This window comes from Apis florea, unplaced genomic scaffold (genome assembly GCF_048593485.1).
Source record: "Apis florea isolate Af1SG1 unplaced genomic scaffold, ASM4859348v1 contig_37_pilon, whole genome shotgun sequence".
In the NCBI taxonomy this organism is placed as follows: Eukaryota; Metazoa; Arthropoda; class Insecta; order Hymenoptera; family Apidae; genus Apis; species Apis florea.
In genome coordinates, this window is record NW_028256861.1 from 252,793 (window position 1) to 261,605 (window position 8,813).

Genomic DNA, 8,813 nt, shown 5'->3' on the forward strand with positions numbered 1-8,813 from the left:
CTTGATGATTATTCGATCGATTCTAATTTCGATTTAATTTCATCATACGTTGGCAAGGTATTAGCATGTTTCTCAGTTTGAAAGGTTAGAATTACGCGGTAAATTTGAAGATTGAAAAGTTTTTAAAAATTGTGAAAAATAATTAGAATTAGTCGAGAAACTCGGGACGTTTTAATTATTCGACGAGGCTGTCAATAATATTGTTTAATGCCATATGTCAAGATCGTGCATATCGTTAAGTTTGATGATATATACGGATGAGGAATTTAATGACGGTTTTACGATGATTATTAAGGCGTTATTAAAATGGCAGATAGTAATTACAGCTATTTGTTTACAGATATATTCTAAGATACAGGAAGATGGTCTCGAAGCCAGTAGCGCGTATAATTACACACACGCGCGTCAAAACAAACGAGTCGATGAGGTTTTATCAATCGGTTAATTTAATAGAAAAGAAAGAAGACGCGTTATACTCGGGCACAGAGAGTGTGCGATCAATCTCGCGAACCGGGGTCGAACGAGCCCCAACCACCAGTCCACGTGACTGCTTTCAACCGCGTATATGTATGTGTCCGATCGATAAAGTAGTTTCAGACGTGGAAACGAAAAGTTGAAGAAGAGTATAGACATCCGTGTGTTTTTAACGAAACGCGAATCCCGAAGAATTCGAGCACCAATTCTATTCGATTTTCATATTCAACCACAATTTATTTCTCGTTTTCAAACACAGCTATTATAATTAATATAATTATTATTAATATGGACAGACTCTTATATAATATAATACAATACGGTTTAGACTTGTCGACATGATAGCGTATAATACTATTATCGTTTCCCATCGTCATCGTCGCCGTCATTACTCTCATTAATACATATCTCATTCGCGTGTATCGTAATGTATCGTTCGTCCGATTTGCAATCGTATCGTTATTATTTCGTAATCGTCATCGCCATCATCATCGTCGTCATCATGATCAACATCTCGTTCGCTGGCATACATTTTTTCTTTTCTTTTTCTCTTCTGCTCTCTCTCTCTCTCGCTCTCTCTTTCTCTCTCTCTCTCTCTCTCGCTCGTTCGCTCGTTCGTTCGCTCGCTCTCTCTCTCTCTCTCTCTCATGTGTACATTTAGTTTACATAATGCGGGACACTACAAAATAATTATATACGTTTATCATAATTCGTAATACTATTATATTTTTATTATTTATATTTATATTCCATATATTTATATTTAAATATATATATATAATTTATATTTATATATATATAGATTCATTTATTTATATCATCTTTTCCACTTATACTTCGGTAAAGTGCCTACGTATTTTTCGGCCTGTAGGCACACACCTATCTAAAAATGAGTTTCTCTTTTTTTTCCTTTTTTTTTTCTTCTTCTTTCTTCTTTCTTCCGCATCGCGCATAACCGTTTCGAACGAATGCGTTGTACCCGGTCTTTTTTTTTTTTTTTTTCTTTTTCGTGTGTTGGGCGTGTACTGTTGCGTATATGTGTGCACGTGCGTCCGTGCGCGGCTGTTTCGTGTGTATGTGTGTAATATGTTCCTGTATAATATAACATGTACATGAATGTTCTACCGGCTCGGTCGGAGCAATGTGTCCACGTAACACTGATGGCTCGAGTGTGCAGCCGATGCAGCGAAAAAAAAAAAAATGATACACATAATTCCGGTTCCACGGGGCATCTTAAGCTCTATTCACAAAATCGCATTGGTATCGATTATTTGCGTATTACGAGTCTGTAAATATAGATATCTATACGTATCGATATCTATAAATACAGAAAATGGTATATATATATATATAGATGTCTACAAGTGTGAAATATCTACAACAGTCGTGTGTGTGTTTATCCTTTCTTGCATTTCATTGAAAATAAAGCATAAGAACACGCCTACACACTGGAGCGATCACAAGTACATCTGGGGGGGGAGGGGACGACAACGTGGCGGCTCTTAATAATATTGTCATCCTTTTTACTCTATTTTCCTTCGTCACGGTTACAGACAATCGGATCGTCGAACGTGGTCGAATCGTCCGTATACCGGGACGTTGCGTCGTACATCGTTACAGTACCGTATCAATAAATAGTAATTAATTAGTTTCTCTGCTACCATTAACTTTGTAATCATTTTTTTTTTTTTTTAGTCTATTTAACAGGTACCTACTTTACCTACGCGGTATCGTATACAGTGGTCGCGGCTCGCGATTCAATGCCACGACGTCAGACGTCGCCTTTCACATTGCCCCGCCGATAAAAAAAATTTCATCGATGCGTTCATCCTTTCGCTTCGCTCGCATGGAATTATTTACAATGTCGTGTGTAACAGCCTGGCCCACGACACAGGACTTATTTCGCCGCATTTCAAAGAAAATCGGAGCACCCTCGATAAGTACTATTGTTTCTTTGACAATGAATTTCTAAAAAGTAAAAATCTTGAATCGATTCTCTAAACGATCTCGAGGTTAGGAAATTTATTCGTGATGAAGTGAATCTCACGTTACCATTCTCTCGTTTTAAATTCCGTTCTCGTGAAAAATAACATTTTTATCGTGTATTTATTGGATTTATCAGTCTTCGTAGTACGGAATTATTATCAATGAAACCGCGAATTTTAGAAAATTTTCTTTATCGAATTGGAAAAATGTTCGTCTGAAATAATGACGATATTTTAATTCAATCGAGGAAAGTTATATATGTTCTACTGCATCGATTAACAGTATTTACAAATGCATTTGAATGTACAGCAAAGGAGCATTTTGAATTTTTTCATTAGCAATAGTGACGAGCATGTGAAAGCATAAGTTCTTATTCCTACGCGTTTTTCGATTTATCTTCCGAAAACGATTTTGGAAAAGAAAATTAAAATAAGGAAATACCGATTGAGACCACGTAGTCGAATAGAATTTTAGAGATAATATCGCGTTCTTATCGAGTGTAGCGAATTTTCTTCTATTTTGTTCGATATGAAGTTGTAAATCCAAACTTTTTAATTGTGCTTTTTTCTTTTTTTTTTGGCTCAGTGCTATTTTTATATATTTGTATAAAAGACGGTTAATTGAATTGTACGGCATGATGAACGTTTCTTAAATTACAGCACTCGAAATGATGGATTTTGTTTTGACTGAAATACGAGAGGCAATGGACTACCGTTCCCCTTTTTCTTTACGTATTTTGATAGATATACAATGCCTAGAAAGGTATACGAAATTAGCAACCTGTCTGGAGAATGACAGGTTGTCAGGAACTCTTCGGTGCATAGGCGTGTGAGGACGCGGCTTTATAATTGATCGCCAATTATGATTATACTTTTCCCTACTTAAGAATAATCTGGACGTGGTAAGCATGATTCAAAATACGTATAATAAATGCATCAAATAATAATATTTTCTGTATTATAAACACATTCAGCTCATTGGACGAGAAAAATTCATTATTATTATTATTATTATTATTAATTATTATTATTATACACGCGATATAGTAAAAAATATTTATTGGACGATTATCGAAAAACTGAAGGTAATCCACCTTATATGCTATCAATAAATACGTATTACACGATAGGATACCAAAAGCTGCTTATTTTTCATCAAGCATTTTAAGTTCTTCATCCGATAGATGGTGCTTGCGAACTCCCCAAATAGACATTAACTATATATACACGATCGCAAACCCCACATTAATTACTTAATTGCGCATTGCCCATGGTACATAGAACAACGACCAAGCGTTTACTCGATCAGACGTTCATTTTCTATTTTCTTTTTCACGACCACCGCCCCCACACGCTGCAACCGACATGCCCGTTTCCTTAATTCTATTTAATTATCATCTTAAGACTTAGGCTTTAAACGTTAACCTTATCGATTAAGCGCTAGCTTAGTGACTCACTTCGTACGTACACACACGTTTCGCCGTTGTTATTCCTCTCTCTCTCTCTCTCTCTCTCTACTTCCCCACTTGTTTCTTAATCCTCTGCCTCTTCGCTTCAACTCTACATATACAATCACGCTTTTTTCCTCTCTTTCTTTTCATTTTTTTTTTATTTTATTTTTCGTTTAAATTACATTTATATCTGTTTAATTTTTACGCGACTATATAAGAGTAAAGATAAAATATATAATTTGCATTTTACACATTCCGATTAACGCTAGGAATTCTTTTTTCCCCCTTATTCTCTCTCTCTCTTTTTTTTTGCCGCATTTATACATATATATTTTTACTCTATGTAAGTATTAGTTCGCTATTAGTCCGATGGATACAAAATTTTCACTTTAAGCTAAACTGGTTTTCACGGCGATCGCTCGCGGTATATAATTAATAAATTCATTGATTTCTCGATAATCTTTTTCTTTCTTTTTTTTTTTTTTTTTTTTTTTGTTTCCCACAGATTCGAAAATTACGTTCTGTCTGAACGACGGATGATTAAATAAATAAATTGAGAACATTGAGAACCACGTGGTTTATCACGTAAAGCAGCGTCGCGTGATTATTGCACAATTCTGTTTTTCCACGTGTCACGAACGATTGCTTGCGAGAGAAATACCGGTGATAAATTTACCAATAAAGACCGAACAAATTTTTCTCATTTGTACGCGCCGTACGGGACCTTGAATAAAGAAAGAATCGTAAAAAAAGGATACACATTACCGATCGATCGATTTAACTTTCTTCTATGAACATATGCAATTATGAATTGAGATATAACAATGTGCAAACGTGTTTTTGCCAATCAATTCCAAACGAGGATTAATGTTGCCAATCTAGCGGCTGCGAAAACGGTTTCTGAAAAACGGTTTGTCATGTAAGCATTTATGCGTGAAATTTTGCCTCCACTTTGACCATTATGTCGTAACAGTTGATACTATGACGCAAAGGCAATAAATACTTCCTTTGTCTCGAAAGCCGCACCCTAAGCTTCAATGCCGGCCATTACCTGACCTACATAGATGGTATCACTGATTAATGCAGTCTAAATTAACACATGTCTCACTTATCTACGGTAAAACGTGCAAAAAATATCCGAATCGATGTAAGACTAATCGATTTATCACGAACATCGCAATCAATAATATTATTACGAGAGAAGATACTTCAAATTTTGGACAAGAAAGAAGCAAAATTTATTAATCATCAAATGATATATCATCAAAAAAAAAAAAAAAAGAAATAAATGATAAAAAAAGAATAGATCGAATGACAAAAGCGAATTAATCGAAATCGATCTCGATTAGACGGACAGACAGAGCTACCACCGGTGGAGAAACGGCGAAACAAAGATATTACGTACCGGTTCGAGTATCGTGAATGTGTTGAATGTTCGAAAATATTTGCCGAGGAAAATATATTAACCAGAAAAAGGAAGTGTTATATTCTTTTTGTGTTAAATATCATTTCAATAACGATCCCGATAAGGAAAGTGCATATATTTTTATTAAGTTACTTTCGATGTAACTGGTGAGGCAAAAGATAACCTTCTCCTAACCTAAAACTTGTACCGCTTACCGACACGACTTAGCTGAGCAATAAAATGAGACAAAGAAGAGAAGGAAAGAGAAGAGAGGAAACGATTCAAGGTAAGTAGATCAGAACGAAAATCGAAGATTCGTTATTTATCGCCGGTGTTCCTTGAAACTTTCACGAAAACCCATACCGACAGCGACGCGAAGCCCCTCGACGGGCTATCGAGCTTAATTGACGCCAATTTGCCCGAGCAATTTAGAATCACGACCCCTGACCGTAAACGTACGGGGTTTCGGCGCTTTCCCCCCCTCGAAAAAAGAAAAAAAAAAAAAAGAAGAGACAGCGAGCGATCGTCGACTATCTTCCGTTTTTTCACAGTTCGTTGCTCCTCAAGGACAAAAAGTTATACATAAATAAATCTCTCGAGAAAGAAAGGCCGGCCGGTGCTCAATCGATGCGCGTGCGCGAGCTGGACCATTGTATTACGTATATCAGTTCCATATATCTTCCATTTATTTATTTATTTTTTTTTTTTCCTTTTTTTCACGATCGTTTCTTTTTCTTTGTTTTTTTTTTTTCTTTTTTTCCTCGTTAACGCGCGAACGATCCAAAAGAAAATTCGCGAGACATTATTCGTGTCCTACGGGAACATTCTTCGAATCCGTGCTATCTACATGTAAACGAGGTTCGCGAGATCCCTAGATTATTTCCTCCTATGTACATCTATATTTTTCTTTTTCTCCTTTTCTCTTTTCTTTTTTTATTTATTTTTTTTTTTTATTTTCTTTCTTTTTTTTCTCTCGTTCGCTGTGTTTAAATATCGTCTTTTCACCGTTGTCATCGTTTATACATTATTACGTATTTAATTATCGTTTATTACGTATATCGTTAAATTGCGTGTATACAAGGTATAAACTAAATTAATGTCGAATCTAAGTTTTACAACACAGCACAAGAATTCGCCGCGGCAGATTTCTCCGACGTGTCTTCAGCCCGGTTGGACGACAGAACGATGTCATCGATCCTGTCATCGATTCTCGAATGAATTTGTCAACCAGGCCGATAGATGGTGCGTTTGGTCACTGCCTGACACGCTTAACATGCGTTCGATGGACACGGATATCCATGAACAGAGCCGCTGTGTAATTTGTCGAGAATATGCGAGCTACTAAGAAACGAAGCCAGTGATTACAATTGACATGCATTAGAAACATGTGACTAGTGAATTGCATATTGAAAATGGAAACGAGGCTATTTTTAATCAAGTGTGTTTCACTTGGGACGATTTTAAGAAAATCATATTGATTTTAAATTTTTGTCTATGAAGGTATGAGTGAATTTGTTCAAGACGAATACTATGGTAATCTTGATAAAATAATGAGAACGGTATGGATTTTTAATTTTGTTTATTTTTTTTAAATATACTTTCTCTTTTTTCAGAAATAAACTTTTTGAATTAAAGAAGAACTGGATAATGCCTTTTGTCTGTGGCGGCTCTGCTCTCTACAGAAGAACAAGTTAAGGTGCCAAGCGGTTTCATGCCGAAAGCATCCTATTCCAAAAATATGCTACGAATTACATCACTGGTAACTTGGCCTCGTATCTCACGGAGCAGCGGTAAAATTTCAATGATCACTCGCCCCCAAAAATTCCCCGAATTTTGATTCTATCGAGGATTTCTCACATCAAAGTAGGTTTTTTTCTTTTTTTTTTTTTTTTTCTTTCTCTCTTTCATCGTTGCTTCGAATATTTACAAAAGGGAACGAAAACGTGGTAAATAAAGTTAAACGAATTAGCGAAACAATTCTTTTAAAATACTTTCACTTCATGGCGTCATCTACGTTGATGAAAAGTGTTTAAAATTTAAAATTTAAAATTTTCTGAAGCATCTATCTTGTAATAAATCTCGTAAGTAAAATTGAGAATACTATCATATTAAATATAAAAAATAATATAAGATAAAATTATGACAAAAAGGGGATCTTTTGACTATTGCTGAAACAACAATTTTCTTTCAAGTAGTGACACACTTTTGGTTTGCAAATGCACAATTATAATACACAGCGATTATATTAAAATATTACCCGTAATATTTTAGCTGACAAGAATAAATAAAAGTCCATTTTGACATGTTCTTCAAACAGTAATCGAAAGAACAAGTTCCATGAAATGATTGTGAAAAAAAAAAAAAATAAATAAATAAACGAATAAATAAAAAAAAAACTTTTTGCAAAAGGTGGAAACAAGTATAGAATTTTTGAACTGACCTTGCGACGTCACTGATGAAGAAATGTCAAGCGGATTCGATTCTGCTCCGTCGGAGGCCTCCCATACTCCTAAGAACAGCACTGTTTTTCATTCATTCGATCAGCACACTGTCCGAAGAAACGGATTCCTCCTATTCCTGGCGCGTATTGACAGATCCGATCGATCACCAAAAAAAAAAAAAAAAAAAAAAAAAAAAAATCACTGGAATTTCAACCGATTGCATAAAAAAAAGAGCGCACACACTGAAATTTCACTTGGTATCCACGATTTTAATAATCGAAATCGCAATTTAATCTTTCATCCCTCGTCCCTCTCTCCAATTAATTTCTCTCCACGTAAAGCGTGCACCCGTTCCATCGAGATTTTTATCATCAATTTTCCCCCCTTCCTTGGCAAAGCACTTTCCTCGTTTTCCTTTTTTTCTTTTTTTCTTCTTTTTTTTCTTTTTGAATCCTCCCGGCACTGAATGAGAAACACACATTCGAAGATCACACTTGGCACGTTCGCGATTTATTTAAATAACCCTCGCTCCGAGCCACCGCGGTTATCATAGGGAAAAAAACCTATCTAAACGATCTTCTATAGAACACTAAACCGTTTTTCATCATCTACTCGCTAACTAGAGACACGATTTTTTGGGACGACCGTCCTTTTTCCTTTGTTTTTTTTTTCTTTTTTCCTTTTCTTATATTCCGATATTCTAACCGCACTACAGACTCTACGCGTACGTGTACAACGTGTAAGAGAATAAATAATAAAACGCTTTTACCTAAAGGATAATTTTTCCACGCGATACAACGTTTTCCCCCAGATAGAGATATCCACATACACTCGCTCGTCACATTCTCTTCGTAAAATTTCCCACTTTTCTTTATATATTTGTATATATATTTATATATTCGTATGTATATATACTTTATATACTTTATATATATATATATATATATATATCACTTTACACGCTTTCAAACTGCACATCATCCATCCATACTTCTCTACTATACAATTACAAGAATCCAATTACATCTCGCTATACAACATTCACGTTTTTTTTTTT

The 8,813-nt window shown here is 35.2% G+C and overlaps 1 long non-coding RNA gene across 1 annotated transcript; it reads left to right on the forward strand.

Annotated features, from left to right (window-relative positions):
• Positions 1-326: 326 nt before the first annotated feature.
• LOC147656216 (uncharacterized) lies at positions 327-7,731 on the forward strand. Its single transcript, XR_015294808.1, has 3 exons — positions 327-5,601; positions 6,426-6,815; positions 6,929-7,731. It is a non-coding gene; the product is annotated as an uncharacterized LOC147656216 (long non-coding RNA).
• The last annotated feature ends 1,082 nt before the right edge of the window (positions 7,732-8,813 follow it).